At 34.9% G+C, this 17,776-nt stretch overlaps 1 pseudogene; it reads right to left on the bottom strand.

Annotated features, from left to right (window-relative positions):
• Positions 1-1,385: 1,385 nt before the first annotated feature.
• LOC105746269 (E3 ubiquitin-protein ligase TRIM58-like) lies at positions 1,386-13,172 on the bottom strand (annotated as a pseudogene).
• Between the last annotated feature and the right edge of the window lie 4,604 nt (positions 13,173-17,776).

Here is a 17,776-nt window from a genome sequence, read left to right as displayed (position 1 = left end):
GAAACAACCACCATGGAGGCATTTCTTTATCATGCTGCTTCACTCCTGATCCCATGGAGAAGGGAGTCTATAGCTGAGGCTTTCTTCTGATATTCTGGCAGGACTCTTGTGTGACCTTCCACTGAAGCCAGGATTCATACTAATTCACCTGCCCCAATTTTAACCCTGATGACAGAGTCCCAGTGTATGAAATCCTTTCCTACCCTGATCATGGATAGAAGAGGCTAAGGGTATGCATGTTCTGTAAAATACCAACAAGAGGAATTGCTTGCTCATAATCAGACAGGTAAAATGTCAAGTAATAAAAGTATATTAATAATATTGTTGGAAGCAAAATGAAAGATGTCAATCAAAGAAAGCTCCCTGAAAGAGAAAAATTGTTGCCCTAAGTTTTAAATTAAAGGGTAATAAACTTTCTAATAAGTTATTATCAGGAGGATTAACTAGTTTTGCCAGTAATTAATATTTGCCTAGCATTTAGGAGAGTTGGAGTATTCAATTATATATTGTACATAATTATGTATTGTACAGAGAAAGATGGCAGCAAACAGATTATAGTGACATTAAAAATTTTGTTGGGAAGTGACAGAATAAACTTTAAAAATAAGTCCATTTGGTGAATACATTTTGGAGCACTTAATGCAATGAATGTCCCATGACGATGAAAGAGGTTGTTGATGTGGGAGGAGTGGGTGAAGGGGGAAGGAGGTATATGGGGACCTTATATTTTTTTAAACATTAAAAAAAAAGAGAGAGAGAAAAACACTAAAAAAAAGTCCAAAATTATCATTTCATAATCATTATCTTCATCATCATCATCATCATATTTAAATTGTATTTAAATAGTGAAGTTGAATTTACTTCAATCACATCACATATGACCAAAGAACTCTTATGAAGGAGAAGAGATGAAGGAGAAGAAAATGAATTATGAATTTGTTGCTGGAACATAGTGAGAGAAGGGACAACTGGAACCAAAATAAATAATTGCTCTCAACTAATTTAAGAATTGACATTTCTCCTTCTTAATATATGGAAGACTTGGAGTGAAAGGATATCAAACAGAATGGGAAATTACAGTTAAAGTATAGGAATAGGTGTTTAAAACAAGGTCCATTAATGTGAAGAAATACTCATCAAGGAAGTTTGTGGAGTCATCTAGAAATAGAGTTTGATGAAATTCTTCCATTTCTAAAATAACACTGCACAATGCACCTCAAAGTACAGATATTTATATATACTCTTTTGTCCATATGGGAAAATTGCCATATGAACGATTAAATACTACCTAAATAAAGCCATCTTTTGAGGCTTAATATATTTGTATCCTCCTCTCTACTCCAGGAGTCATTTCTTGGCATGTGGTGTATCTTGAGAACAGAGTTTCAGGAATGAATGTGTCTAAAACCATTAGGATCAAGATGATCCATAGATGCCCAATTCTCTGACTCTGCTTCCAACATAAGTGACAAGATAATAGAAGTCATGTCACAGACGAAAAAATAAGGTTGGAGAACACGATAGAATCGTTGGTTGAATGGGTAGATATAAGACCCATATGTGATATTGTAAAATGAAATTTCACCAGCACCATAGTCCAAGAAAATCCCAATGCAGCAGGGTCATTCCAGCTGGAGGACTGGAACAGATGGTGAGGTAAGAACCATGTACTCACTTCCTTTCAGTAATCACATGGCCCGGACTCCATTCTCAGGAGATGATGTGGTTTCCCCTTTCCTTAGGACTGTCTTCACAGACACCTAACCCCTACTCTGCTCTTTCTCTCACCAAGACCTCCCAGTAATACTTCCCTGAGGAGAAGTTCTGCAAACCCAGGATACAGAGTCATGTGTCAAAGCACTTGGGGTTGTTGGGGACATCTTTCCAAAGTTCTCCACCCTTTACACTGCACAGGTAAGCAGTCAAGAGGAGGCTAGGATGAGCCGTGACAGGATCCAGCATTATATCAACTGTGGAAAGAATTTTGTAGGACAGAATAAAATGGTAAAACCTCAGGAAGCTCTGACAATGAGGTAATGGTCACGTAGTTTCTCATTCATCTCTCTCTAATAATCCCTAAAGAAAGCAAAATATTGATTTTACCTTGTAGGTCCCTGAGCATATTTTTTATCACCTTCTGGTATATTCCCTTATTATTTCTGCATGTTCCTTCATTCAGGATTTATTATGGCCCAATGAATACATAATGATTCTTATGATACAACAAATCCAGTACATAACCATTTGCATTCCTTTCATTTACATCCAAAGCACTTGTATGCATTTGGAGGGATTGTCTGCATTTAAAATGATTGCAGTTTTTCCCTCAAAACCTACAGGAAAACCACATTAATATAAAATCCACTACTTTCAAAGTTAAGGCACTCCAGTTGGCAGAATTCCATGAGGAACCCCATAACTACCATACTCAAGTATTATTCTCATGGATTTTGTTGTAGTATATGACAGCCGGAAGATTATCTGAGTGGGTCTAGTCTAATCAAAGGAGTCCATTAAATTCGAAAAGTTTTCTCTGGCTGGAAGACTGGGAGCAGATGGGAAATTCAGAGAGATTCACATTCAGTTTGCCATTGAAGATGGAGGAGGCATGGAATGAAGAATGCAAGTAAACTCAAGTGAATTTTGCTTTGCCCTCAACCGACGTTAAGCAAGGAAACAGGGATCTCTGACCTACAACTGAAAGGAATTGCATTCTGCCAAGAACCTGAGTGAGACTGGGGGTTGATTCTTCCTTAGAACTTTCAGAAAAGAGCCCAATCTGGCCAACACCTTGAATGTGATCTTGTGAGTGCCTAAGCAGAAAGCTTAGGGAAATTCAGAGAGATTCACATTCAGTTTGCCTTGAAGATGGAGGAGGCATGGAATGAAGAATGCAAGTAAACTCAAGTGAATTTTGCTTTGCCCTCAACCGACGTTAAGCAAGGAAACAGGGATCTCTGACCTACAACTGAAAGGAACTGCATTCTGCCAAGAACCTGAGTGAGTCTGGGGGTTGATTCTTCCTTAGAACTTTCAGAAAAGAGCCCAATCTGGCCAACACCTTGAATGTGATCTTGTGAGTGCCTAAGCAGAAAGCCCAGCTGAGCCTGTCCAGACTTCCGTGTCAGAGTTTATGTGATTTCCCCAATCTCTTGAAGCAATAAATAGTATAGATTAGATATATAGGCCATAGAATTGTATTAGGCCAATTTATCATACCTATATTTATATATCATTACTATGCCAGCACATCGTTTTTTACTCCCTCTACAACTAAAGTCCTTGAAATGGCTTTTGATAAAATCTGGCTCATATTCTCTTCTATTTTCATTCTCTCTTAAACTCAGTCCCTGGTAACAGACTCATACCCCTAACCAAAACTGTGTGTGTCCTTACTAACATGATCTCCCATTGATGATGGGTCAGATAGCAGAGTTCATCCTATATGATTTTTCTGTAACGTTTTAAATGTTGAAAATTCTGTTGTCCTGGAAAAACCTTCCTTCCTTTCCTAGGACAACAGTCAATCATGCCTTCCCTTCCCCTTTACTCACCATTCCTGTCTCCATTACTGTTTTCTTATTTTTCCTCCATCACTAACATTGGAAGAATCGGTGATCTCAGAAAATGGACTTATTGTCTTTTTCTAAGCTAACTTATTACTTGTTTCTGTGTTGGCTCATGGGTTAATTAAATTCCATTTATATGCTTCCTGATCCAAATGCCTGTCTCTAGCCTAGACATTTCTTGAAAATCATCTTTGTAAATCCTTCTGCTTAACTGCCCTCAGCAATCAGATACGTAACATTCATCACAACATCAACATGTGCCTAACCCACCTTCTCTTCTTCTGCCTCCCCTTTCAGCTTTCTCCATCAATGTTAATGCCAACTTCATTATGCCAGTCCTTGAGATCCAAAATCTTGGAGTCATTCATAACTTTTCTATTTCTCTGATGCTTTGATTTAGTTTTATTTTGTGTTATTCATTTATTTTTTTTAATGCTGCTCTAACAAAGTCTCAACAACTGAATGGATTAAAACAACAGAAATGTATTGTCTCAGTTCTGGAGGCTGGAAGTCTAAAATCAACATATCACCAGGGACATGCTTCCTTTGAAGTCTAGGAAGAATCTATTCCATGTCTTTCTCCTGGCTTCAGCTGGTGTTTTGCTGGCAATCCACAGCACACTATGCGTCAGTCACCATGTGATATTCTCACTGTCTTATGTTTATGTAAAATTATCACCACATTTTAAGGACCCCTGTCATATTAGCTTGGGGTCTACCCTACCTTAGAATGGCCTCATTTTACCTTGCCTAATTCCATTTGTAATGACCCTATTTCCAAATAATGTCACATTCTGAGGTACTGGAAATTAAAATTGAACATACCATTTGGGGGGACAAAATTCAAGCCATCACAGATAAGTTCAAGTCCAAATCCCCATTCCCATATATAAGAACCTATTTGAAAATAGGATCTTTACAGATGTTATTAGATAAGATGATCACAAACGAGATCAGGGTGGTCCCTTTCTTCAGTATGCAGACTGTCTTTATAAGAAGAGGGAATTTGTACACAAAGAGGGAGAGGGGAGGAAATCAAGAGACAACTGAGGCATAGAATGCCATACGTATGTGTGTGTGGCATATACACACATATCCTCTTGGTCCTATTTCCTTGGAAAACTCTATTGATAAATATCTACTTTGAGGAGCCCAATGTAACCCATGGTACACTTCATATCTAACACAACAGAAAGTCCTGTCAACTCTACCTTCAAAATATACTGAGATTTATCCATTTCTCAAAGCCTCTAGTACTGTGCACATGTTCCAATACACCATCATCTCTCAAAGAAATATCACAAAGGTACCCTACTGCTTTTCCCACTTCAATCCTTAGCCCTTTGTCATTTATTCTCATCAGTGCATGCAGAGGGATCCCTTTAAAACATTCATCCAATGTTGTTATTCCTCCATTTGCAGTATTTTGGTGATTTCTTATTTCATGCAGAGAGAAAGCATCACACTTGAATGGCTTCTCTACAGGGCCCTGCACTACCTGGTCCTTCCTGACTTCTCTGACTCTCCTCTCATTCACTCTCCTGCACCACACTATCTTGCCTGCAATTCCTGAAACACATCAAGCTTGCTTCCATCTCAGCCTATGGCATTGGTTTCTACTGCCTGATATTTTCTCCTCTAGATATTTTCTGCTTTATCACCAGCCTATGAGGTCTTCCCTGATCACCAAATTTAAAATTATATGACCCACCCCAGAAATTCTGGTGAATTTCTTTTTTTTTCTACAGTATTTTGTGTATCTTCAGACATTCTGTATAACTTAAATTTAATTAAAAATTTAAACATGGAGCTGTGGATTAGTGCAAATTTTTGTTTTTTTCAGTGATATACTTCAGGGCTTAGAAGAGTGAATGGTGTTAAATAGGCAATTATTTGTTGCATTAATTTATTATTTACATAATATGGTAAAAAGAAATGTAAAATATTAAGACACTGAATCTGGATGTTTTGATGACTTGCATCAAGGCATACTGTTAGTACATTTTATCTGCCATTTAGAACATGGGTTGAATCATTAAACAGTAATGCTAAGATGGGTTTTCTCATTATAGGACAAAACTGTATTGCTGTAATAGTACAGCTCTTATTAAGCAACAGTCTGTTTTTATTTCATGGCATGAACTGGATTAAGAACTGAAAATTTAAAATATTGGTACTATACTGTTTTAAAGAATAATAAAATCAAATGGAACCAATTAGTTTATGACATTACACTTATTCCCAAATCAAAATAATTGATTACTCCTGGTTTTATGGATTGGAGAATTCAAGTCACTCCTCAAATTGACAATCAAAAAATCAATCCCCTTCCTAATTCATATTTTGTAACATTTTCACATTGATGATTTTTGCACGTGTGTTTTCAAATATGGTTTATTTAGTCTTCTAAACAATTATATTCTCCCATATTTACTAACACGGAAATGCAGAGCAATTGTTACTATTGTCCTTAATGCTATAGCTGATAAGAGTTTCAAGTCCATTGTGCTTACATGGATGCCAGTGACTGATTGTCTTTAGGAATATTCACAAATATCCCTGTGCTCATCTTTCTGAACACAGGAGGCCATTCCACTTCATAGTTCGGCATGGTCCTGTGACTGAATTTGGCCACTGAAATCACCTGGAAAGATGTGCACCACTTCAGCAGGGATGCCTTCAAGCAGCAGTGCAGTCGATGTGGAAAAGTGTAGGAAGGGGAGGGTTTGGGTCATATAGGAATCCCCTATATTTTTAATGTAATATTTATGTAATCTAAAGCCTCTTTAAAAAATTAATAATAAAAGAACTTCTGGGGATCATAAGAATAAACATAAACAGAAAAAATAAAAAAGAAGCGGTGTGTGATTCATCCTAAGCTTGTTCTTTTCTATGGCAACCAGCACCATAACAGAAATGGAGCCTCTACCAGCCAGGGATGCACAGTGAGGCCCTCATTGTGCGAGGATGTGGACCAGAAACCCCAGTAATAAACAGATACAAGATCTAAAAATAAACCCTTGCTGATTTGAGACACTAATCCTCTGGGATCTTTTTGTTAAAGCAGCATTACTGATGCATTAACAAACTGCAATAACACCCTGTCAGAGATATGGCAGTTTTCCAACATATGTTGGAACTTCCTTAGCATTTCCCTCATTCCAGGGACATGACATCTTGTTCTCAGTTCCATAGTGATGATCTCTGGTTCCAATAGTGTGACACTGTTACTTATGAAAAATGCACAGTGTTGCTCCTGAGGTCTAGGGTTATTCACTGACCTCCTAGGTCTCTCTCAACGTCCTCACTGATTTGAAAAGTAAACAAAGCTGCTCAAGACTTCTCTCACACCCTGAAAGTGAAAGGAAAACACAGCCATGTGTCAATTAGACCCCCGAATTGCTTTTATTTTTTTTTAACATTTTCTTCCTTTTTTTAAGTTTCATTATAGATAATATGCATAAAAACAAGTCTAGATATGATGAGTGTGAAGCTTAATGAATTTTCATGGCCTGAAAATAAACCAATAAACAGGAGGAAACAGAACATTGCCAATACTACAGAGGACAGTGTTCCACTGTTTTCTAGTCACAATCTTTCCTATAATGATAATGACTATTTTGAAGCTAAGATTGATTTCCTTACACAGTAGTTGTAAAGTTATGGTTATTTTAATATATATATGCATAAAAATCTACCATTTCCATGTGTCAAGTTATATAAACTTGACAAATGCATACAATTTTGTAACCTTAATTAAACTATAGAACATTCCCATCATGCTCAAAAGTTCCCTCAGCCACTCTGAAGTCAGTAACTTCTATATACTTCCAGTCTGGGGAGCCAGCAGGTGATATAAGTGGAATAACAATGTATGCAGCTTTCTGAGTTTGGCTTCTTCCACTCAGCATAATGTATTTTATATCCATCTGTATCGTTGAATAATTCAGTAGTTTTCCCCCTATCTATTGGTTAGTTGTAGTCTTTTGAACACATATACCACAATTATCTTTTCCATTCACTTGTGGATGGACATATGATTATTTTCATTAATGGAATATAAACATTATCATATAGTTCTTTATGTGAATATATGTTTTCATTTCTTTCAGTAAATAAAAAAGAGCTAGATCACTAGGTCATAGGGTAAGTGAGTGCTTTCCAGCAACAGATGAGAGTTTCAGTTCCTCTACATACCTGTAAGTGCTCTGTATTATCAGTTATTATTCCTTTTTTTATCCATTTTAAAATGGATATGTGCATGAGAACTCAATGTGGTTTTACCTAATGATGAATGGTAATGAAAATGATTTTCTGGGCTTAATTGCCATCTGTGTATCTTCTTTTTTTTTTTTTTCCTTACAGTAAGATTGTGGACATTCAACATAAAAATCTCTTTGGAAATTATTGGAAATTGTTAACTATTAAGACAAAATTATGGAGAACAATGAACATTCTCCTTTTTTAGAAAACTAAAACCAAAGATAAACTGTCATTTCATTTTCTCATCAATTTGAGATAAATATATCAGTTCTTTTCTGTTAGAATACAACCAGAATACACAAAGTCTAGATTAAGTCCCTGACATCTATCCATTTATTATATTTTCCAAACTGAAAATTTTGACACTTTGTTATTTTAATAATGAGTGACATTACGTACCTATTGCAAATAAAATTAGAGTAAAAATAGATTCTAAATATACTCATAATTTATTTGTGGAACAGGTAAAGTTATAATCATAAACTGTTATCCCAAATATCTCTGTAAAAGAACCATAAATTCCTAATTTTTTGAACCAACTCACCATAGCTATTAACTAATATGTGAGTAAGGTACTTAATGGATAAAATGGAAGTCATATGTATTAATGTTTTATCTCAAAACAGATTATTTAAAAAGATATTTATTGCTTAAATTTTGACAAAGCATAAAAGCCTTATCCTTTATGGGAATGATAGAACCTAGTCTTGGCAATAGAGGTAAAATGTAGCTTATTGGTTCTGGGGAAGAAAGGAAAAGGAAAACATAAATATGAACATAAATTTTTGAGAATATATTCTCCCTAAGATTTGTATTATGCATTATTTTGAACACACGTTTGGGGCTAACAAATACTGACTTTAAATAAGTTGATATTTGAGATAAAGTAAGGTGATGAATGTGATATTTAAAATAGCTAATTCAATATGTGTTTATCAATTGTAACAAATGTACCACACTAACGAAGATGCTGTTCCTGTGGGAAAGTATGGGAGGTGGAGGGGTTGGAGCATATGGGAAGCCCCTATATTTTTGATGTAACATTTTTGTAATCTGAAGCTTCATTAAAAATTTACATATATATATTCAAAAAAAGAAAATAGCTAAGTTTTTGCATTTATTTACTGTCTAATATTTAGAAAATTCCAGTTTGACTCTGATTTATACCTGATTTAGTCTATATATATATTTTTTGAAGACGTATTGAGACAAACAAAATTTTTAAAAATGTTTTATATATTCATTCATTTGATAATCTTTCACTATGTGCCAGATACTATTTAGTCATTGTATATGTAAATATTAATATCCAAGTCACTTTCAGTGTCCAGATCTATACCTGAAAAGGTGAAATTTGTGGGTCAGTTCCTAAATGAAACTATGAATAGTTCAGAATTCACCAAAGGAATATTTGGGGATGAGATAGAATAAAGAATGTCCAGAAGAACAGATACATTGTAACAATAACACATATTCATCAATACCTATAGCTTTCCCAGCTCATTTGAAGCTTATTATCTTCTCAGGAGGATTAAGAACAAATATGACCGTCTCCTTGTTATACGTATGCTTCTTATATTATCCTAAATAGACTGAACACATTGACAGAAGCCCATATTAATTCCTCCTTATGCACTTGGAATGCTCATGAAATATGGGCTAGGAAATTAGCATTGACCTTAAATTTTAATGTAAAAATTTCAAACAAATATGACCGTCTCCTTGTTATACGTATGCTTCTTATATTATCCTAAATAGACTGAACACTTGACAGAAGCCCATATTAATTCCTCCTTATGTACCTGGAATGCTCATGAAATATGGGCTAGGAAATTAGCATTGACCTTAAATTTTAATGTAAAAATTTCAAGCTAGACAATTTAAAATATGATTCAAACTTAGTTCTTTGTCCTGAAATGGGTTAGTAAGGATGACTTCAAAATGTCCATCACTGGAAAGTGACAATATCATTGGCCAATTGTGAAGTTTTAAGAAGTGTTCAAGAGCTGACTTAGTATAGAAAAAAAGAAATTATGCAAATCATTAAGTTGATGTTAATTAACTGAAATATTTGAACTTTTCATCTTTTAAAATGAGCTATGTGATTTTTTAAGGTCCCTTCTGATTCTGATGCTAGGATTTGGGATTATAATGCAGTCCAATAAATTACAGAATGACTTTTTCCAAAAGAAAGTAAATGCATAAGTGGCCCATCTCTAAATGTCACAGTCATTGTATTTATCTTCACAATCTCACAGTCTTCCCTCTAACTCTGGCCTCACCTCCAGTAGACCCAGGGCAGGATGCTGACACCTCTCCTCCAACTCCTCTGCCAAACCTTGCTTTGCTGAAACAGTCTGTTCTTGCTCTCCTGCAGCCTCTGCAGCGTTGTCTCTTCCTCCTCTCCCAGCCACCTCAGCTGAAGTTGCACCTCTTGGGTCAGGAAGCCACCATGCTTCTCAAACTCTGACCTGAAGCAGTGCCCCTGCATTTCCACTTTCTCCTACAGAGACATAATATGTCAAATCATCAGTGATTGGCACCTGTGTGACAGGAAAAAGGCTCAGCCTCATGTATTGGATGATGTAGCAGGAAAAGTCAACATCTGGAGTCCACTACACTCCATACTTCTGAGGACAGCTTGACTACATTCTAACATGTAGAAACAATAGACCATTCATAAAAGATGTGGCCTAGTAACCGTTTGTAAGCCAGAGTTTGAGAAAGACTGATGGATTTTTGTGCTCATTTTACCATACCCTTGGGGACAATGCACTTTAACATTGGTACATTAGTTCTACATGTGAAATGTGGAAAAGAAGTAGTAAGAGAATTAGAGCTAAATGTCAAGTGAGTATGTGACTAGAATAGGACAATCATACAATAAATATTACTATTTGCTGTTAGACTAGTCAATAGAGTGAGAAATATGTAGAAACATCTGAATTATGATTAGATTAGAAAGACCAGCTTTATAAAATGAATAAGAAAAGATTTAGACATTAGAAAACATAAACTTCCCTTTGAAATTTGGTAATCATCATACTGTAAAGGCAAAGGTTCTCTGCCTAAGTAAAATAAAATAGTAAATGTTCCCCAGGTGATTTATTGTCGTTCACTTCAGGGAATTAATTCTGGTTTCTAGTCTGAAGCTCACATCTATAATTTATTAATAGACTAAGGAACATACAAGCATGCAGTATTATAGCATCTAAATATTATTCTCTTGAGATTGATATATGTCAGAAAGTATCTTCAAACATTGTGAAATTATCCTCTCAGTTTCTCTAACTCTCATATCCATCTCCCATTACTAAATACTATAATTTTTCATTAGATTAAAGGATGTAAACTATTAATCTTTTTTAACCTCTAATAATGGTTCTCCCCAATCCCAAAGAACTTTCAACTCCTTTCTTGAATTTTCCATTGCCACGTTCTTCTGACCACACTCTAAACTACTAGATGCATATGTTCCTGGCTTTCTTCTAAAATTGAGCAACTCAAAATTCCTTATTCTGATTTCTGAAAGACATAACTCTTGCAAATATGACCAATTCACCCCCCACCCCATATTAAAGATTGTGTTATTAAAGAGTAGGTTTTCTATTCAGTCATTGGAAAGGATTGGGATTTATATTTGAGAAGAGAAGCAAGGTGCAGTGGGAAAGGATTTGGTTGCAGTTCATCCTTTTTTGACACCATCTTTTTGAGTAATACAATTATATGCACAGATACAGAAAGAAGGTTTGTATTAGAATTTAGAGTCCATTTTTATCATGACTGGTGCTTCTTGTATTTGGCTCACAAGGATACATTCTTGATGGCAGAGTTCGTGGAAGCTTACTTGGCATAAAACAGGGATCCTAACTTTACTTCTCTACTTTAATTAGAAGAGGTTTTAAAAATGTGGCATTCCAGATCATGGATATGGAGATTCTTATTTTATAATCCTCTAGTGAGGCCAAGGTTGGAAACACTTGATTTAGGTTATAAGGCTGGGAAGAACAAAAATTGTTTAGCAATGTTTAACTTTACATACAATGTGCATAACAATTGGAAAGGACTAAGCTTTATGAAAGAAAAGTGAAACAAAAATGATTCTTCTGGAAATATCTGTGTGAGGATATAGTACAAGAGACAATTTTCAAAGAGAAGGGAAAAAGAATAACAAAATTAAGCAGGGAAGAATAGTTATTTGGAGAAGAAAGAACATGGATAGTCTATATAATATATTGAACATATGTATTATACGTTCTATAAATATATGGAATTACAGTTTCTAGAAATATATATAGTTTCTCAAACTAAGCACTATTGGCTTTTTTTTTTTACCATATATTTCTTTGTTTTGCAGGACTGCCCTTATACAATGTAAGATGTTTAAAACTAGATGTTGCTAGTGTTGCTAGTATGACAATCTGTTGCTAATATGACAACCAAAGATATATCCAGCCATTGAAAACGTACTTTTGGGGATAAATCTCATTTTCATTTATGCATGTGTTGTACATACACATGCATAAATGAAAATGGTGGGTAAAGGAAAATGGAGGGTGTAGAAAAGAAGAAATATGAATCTCAAGGCACATTGCCGAGAAAAGAGGCTGAAAATTCAGATTATCTTCTCCTACGTAAAATTGTCAAAATTATGCATATATCATTGGTCATAATGTTGTGAAATGTTCATTATTTCTTTGATCCAATAAATATTGTTTTTGAACAGTGACAGCATAATGATCTCTTGCATGAAATTAAGAGTACAACAGTGAATTTTAAAGTAAGATTAAAACCAGTAAAGCCATTTATTGATCAATTGGATATGATAGTAGCAAGGAGAGAGTGTAAACCACAATGTAAACTATAATCCTTGCTGTGTAGCTGTGCTCCAAAATGTATTCACCAAATGCAATTAAGGTGACACAATGATGAAAGAGGTTGTTGATGTGGGAGGAGTGGGGTGGGGGATGGTGAGTGGGGTATATGGGAACATCTTATATTTTGTAATGTAACATTTTCTGTGATCTATGTATCTTTTTTAAAAAGACACTAAAAATTTGCTAAAAATTAAAATAAAGATAAAAAGAAGAACCACACGCACAATATAATTTTAGGAATAAGGATGATCCAGAATGATACTGAGATATTTTGTTCTTCAGTGTGTGGAGCTCAAGAGTGTTAGAAGAGTGGAGAAGACAGTGGGTGAATGGGATGAGCAAGCTTCTTGAAAGCCCAATGTCTCATTACCTTCCATTTAACAGTCTTCTTCCCCACATTGGCTTCCTGAGTCAAAGTTTCCTCGATCTCCTTCCTCACAATTTCCAGAGCCATTTGGAGCTTTACCTGTCTGGGAATGAATGCTGAAATCTGTACATATGCCTGTATTCGGGTAGCTAAGGTCCAGCCAGATATTTCAGGAAATACAAAATCAAATTAAACAGTACCTGAAAAGCATAGACAGTTGTTTGACCATTAGGTTTAACTTTAATATATTTTAAAAGGGTAATACACATAAATGGACAATTATTTTTTAACTCGACAATATAATAGTTAATTAATATGGAAGAGATATGATGAAAATAATCTTATATTCAGAATAAGAACCAGTGCTAGATTCCCATTCCTTCATGAAAGAAAATACATAGTAATGGCCACAGTTGAATATTCCTTGGGGTATATTATAAAATATATTATCTGAAGACAGTTCTTCTGAGAAATAAATGACTATTAGAAACATAACTTGAGTTACATCTGGAAATTGGGTGAAGAAGAGTTGATCTATAGGATGAGGCTGCAGAATGAGACCTTCAAAAATTATGTCATTTCATAGATCATGGATAGATGAGAGTTTATGTTATGAATATTATCTCTGATGTTATTACCAACTGAAACCTCCAATTTATACTATTAATTGTAACTTATATTTCATAATGTATGCTTTTAATGATCAATTTGCACCTCACTCTCAAAGGGGATATTTATCCACCTGACTTCTAGAATCTTCTTGCCACAGAGAACAGACCCCACCTTTCATGAAACAATTGAATATTGGAGGGGAACTCCTTGATTTCCTCCCATGCCCTGTAGCTCCTCTTACTCCGGTAGACTTGCTGACTTGTGAAGCTTTGGCTTCTGCCTATGTATTTTGCTCATCCTCCATGTGCTCTCTGCCTTGTTCCCCGAAGGTATAGACTGGAATTTTCTTTGGAAACCTTCTCATCTCCATCTATCCAGCTATAGCTGATGCATATAAAAGTTATTTCTCTTCTGCGGCTACCAGAGATAGTGAAACCATAATCTGCTTTGCAAGAGCTATCATATTTTTTTCTCTATTTTTCTGTCGAGATATAGAAGTTAAAAGATTTATTCAGAATCAGAGCTGAAGAGCTTACCCCTAATACGATTCTATTTTGCAGTCTTTAAATGGTGTTTTAAATATGTTTTGCAAAATTTCATGATGCAAGAAAATGCTTATGATGGAAATTTTCTCAAAGCAATGGGATAGAAGCTATGTATAATAATAATACAATTGTTTACCTTATATATTTGTATTTTTTCCCTCTCCAAGTTTTCTACAAAATAAACACATGAATCATATTGTTTTGACAAACATATATTAGTTAAATCAAACATCAATGAACAACGAATGTTATCAGCTCATCCCATCAGACTATACCTTTTGTGTGATTTACTGGTATAATCCAATCAGCATAAATGTGAGTCACTGATGTATCCCAATCAAGTTTATGTTAATCACAGGTGCATACAAATGCATGGAAAAGCACCTGGTTCAAAGCAAGTGCTAAAGAAATGAATGATTAAAAACAAAAATCACAACGTCATTCAGAATAATTCCAATGTCCCCAAAATTCCCCATGTTTCAACTATTCTATCCTTTTCCACCCCTCAGAATAAACCATTATACATTTTTAAAAACCTATAAAAATTGCGGGTGCAAAGTGTAAACTATGAACTATAGACCATGGTTAGTAGCAGTGCTTCAATATGTGTTCTCAATTTTAGCAAATATATCATACAAATGAAAGATGCTGTTAAGGTAGGAAGGTAAGTGTGTTGGGTATATGGAAATCCCCTATATTATCAATGTATCATTTAAGGAATCTAAAGCATCTTTAAAAATAAAATAAAATAAATCATTCAACAATAAAAAAGTACACGTTTTGTTTATTTATTTATTTATTTAATATCTTCTTTAAAACCAAAATTTTAATTTAAATAGAAATATTAATAGATAAGCTCATCTTAATTAGAGAGAGTCCCATACACTTGGATTATTTTTCCCCAATACTGAAATATTACTGATGCAATGTGAACTTTTTCATTGCTGGCTAATCTTCTAAAACTAAATCTAAGACAGATTCTTAGACAAATTCAGATGTGTTATTTTTGGTAAATTGACCGTCACACAATTAACTTAGGTATAGATTGGTAATTGTTAATATAAAATTAAATCCCATCTTCTTAGTGTTTTATCAACATCTAAACCTCAGTGTACAAAATTGAATCTCGGAAGACTGGCTTCATTGTTTAGTAACTTGATTGGAAAATTACATAAGAATATTTGGGAGCAGAATTCTCAAAAGGGCAAGATCCCTAAGAAACCTGCAATTTTTAAAGCAGACAATGGTGTTACCCAGTGCCTCACATCAGCAGATATTGTCAAATTGCATTTCAAGTAAAGAAAGCACAATCCATGTTTGGGTCAGAGGAAAGCAATGAAGCTCTGGGCTGTACTGTATGGAAAGACACATGGCTCTGCACAGCCTTCTCTGGCCCTATTGTTTGGGAAGTGATCCAGCACCTGTGCTGGTTCAGGTGGAGTGAACAGATAGGTGATGAAACATAGTCAAGGAGTGTTCTTTAAGCAGGAAGTCAACGTGTGAGTGTCTTAGTGAAAAAAGCTATGTCTTTCTTATTTGGTGGTTGTGGTGGGTGGTTGTTAAAGCCTAAAATTAATTAGACCTCGATAAATTGTTCTTCATTATCCAGCAAATTCAGCCTTTGTATATGTCCCCTCTATGCAGAAACAAAAACAGTGTTGCCTAAATTGGATGATATGTAAAACTGTAATAAGTGGAAAGTAACCAATAAAGAGATCTTGAGAGACCAAGGGAATAACATCCTTGAGTATGTTTATTTTCATATAATTTTGAAGAAAATAAAATTTAAATGTAATTATACTGGTTGCAATTATACTAGGTGTAAGTGATACAGACTCAGTACTTTATGAATCTTTAGCTCTTTGTAATTTCAATAGCTCTAACACTTGGAAGTAACTAGTATTTAAATAATACTAATAATTAATGTTTCAAGAGTTGGTGATTACCTCATTGCTGAAATTATTTAAGCAAAGAATGGTGAGTATCAAATTTTAGGTTATTTGTGCCTTTGAACATGTATCATGGAAAGACTTTAGATAACTAGGATACATGGCCAAAAGTCTTTAGAGTTTAATCTGTGGTAACATACTGCAATTTTGCGTTCATTGTTATATCCGAAACCAGGCTCCTATTTTTCCTTATGTTAAAAGTAGGTACTCACTGTTCATTTTTTGTAATTTTTTTTAAAAAGAAGCTTTAGATTACAGAAATGTTACATATATGTTATATATATGGGAGTATTCATTCCCCACCCTCTCCCTTTATAGTTTCCCATATCAAAAACAACCTTCATTAGTGTGGTACATTTTCTAAAACTGATGATCCCATACTGAAGCATTGCTACTAACCAGAGACTATAGTTTACATTATAGTTTTTACTCAGCCCTGCACAATTTTAAATGTATAGTGACCTCCATCCATCATTGCAATGTCATACAGAACAATTCCAATTTCCCCAAAATGCCCCCATTTGCACTATTCTTTCCACTCCCTCCCATCAGAACCTCTCATGGCTACTGCCTTTATATCAATGATAAAAGTTTTTCTATTGCTAGCATAGCATAGTAATAAATCTGTAATAGAATAGTAATGTCTAATTAAGTATATTGTTCATTCTCCAATCCTGAGTATTTTGGAATGCTGGAGACTGGAGTAGCAAGACGTTTTGTAAATTTTTTTTAACAGGGAGAGAAAACCAGCATGTATGCCTGCTGATGGAATGATCACCTATAGGGGGTCTTTCCTGATTCAGGAGAGCAAGAGAGTGTAATATTTGTAGTACCTTCTAGTTCACAGTAAGGTGCAAAAATCAGCTTACAACTAAAGGGCTTTGTCTTAGACCTGACATAGTTTTCTCAGAGGAAAACATAGGGCACACAAGAAAAAATAGTGGTAGGTGGATTTACAGAACTTGAGATTGCTGTCATCAAAGTATTTCAATTTTTCAATAAAATATTACTTTGCTGAAAGTACTGGAATTCTTGCAATTGTTGCAGTGTTACTGAGGAATCCATAAGATTGAATAGATGAGGGAAATGTAGGAGGATTGCTCTGCAGCATTAAGGATACATTTAAGGTCTTTTTCCTTTTATTTTTGATGTTGACTTTAATCAGAGCTGGGTTTCATGACTGAATTAAATGAAAGCAAGGAAGGGAAACATTCTAATGTGCAAATGAGAATGTGAATACATTGGCTGACTGTGCTATCTAATTTGCTAAGAAAGGACACAAGTGGAGTAGGAAGAATTTAGCCTAGCACAAGTCTTCACACACACACGCAAACACCCACACATACACATACACAACAAGGTTTTGACAAACAGTTGAGGTAAGAATGAATGAAATTGCTCAAGATTTCAATAGGGCATATGGTGTTTCTGTCTTCTTTTACAGAGAAAGACCACCTGTGAGAAAAGAAAGGTATTTGTTTCTTTTTATGTCTCAGTTTTTATGGCTTTGTAATTGTTATTAGTTTCAGTCTTTGTTTGCATGAAGTGCTGTCACAAATCCACACAATGAGTTGGTTTAAACACCAAGCATTTA

Source organism: Dasypus novemcinctus, chromosome 30 (assembly GCF_030445035.2).
Source record: "Dasypus novemcinctus isolate mDasNov1 chromosome 30, mDasNov1.1.hap2, whole genome shotgun sequence".
Taxonomy (NCBI): domain Eukaryota; kingdom Metazoa; phylum Chordata; class Mammalia; order Cingulata; family Dasypodidae; genus Dasypus; species Dasypus novemcinctus.
Note: the sequence above shows the minus strand (reverse complement) of the source record. Positions and strands in the feature narration are given on the sequence as shown.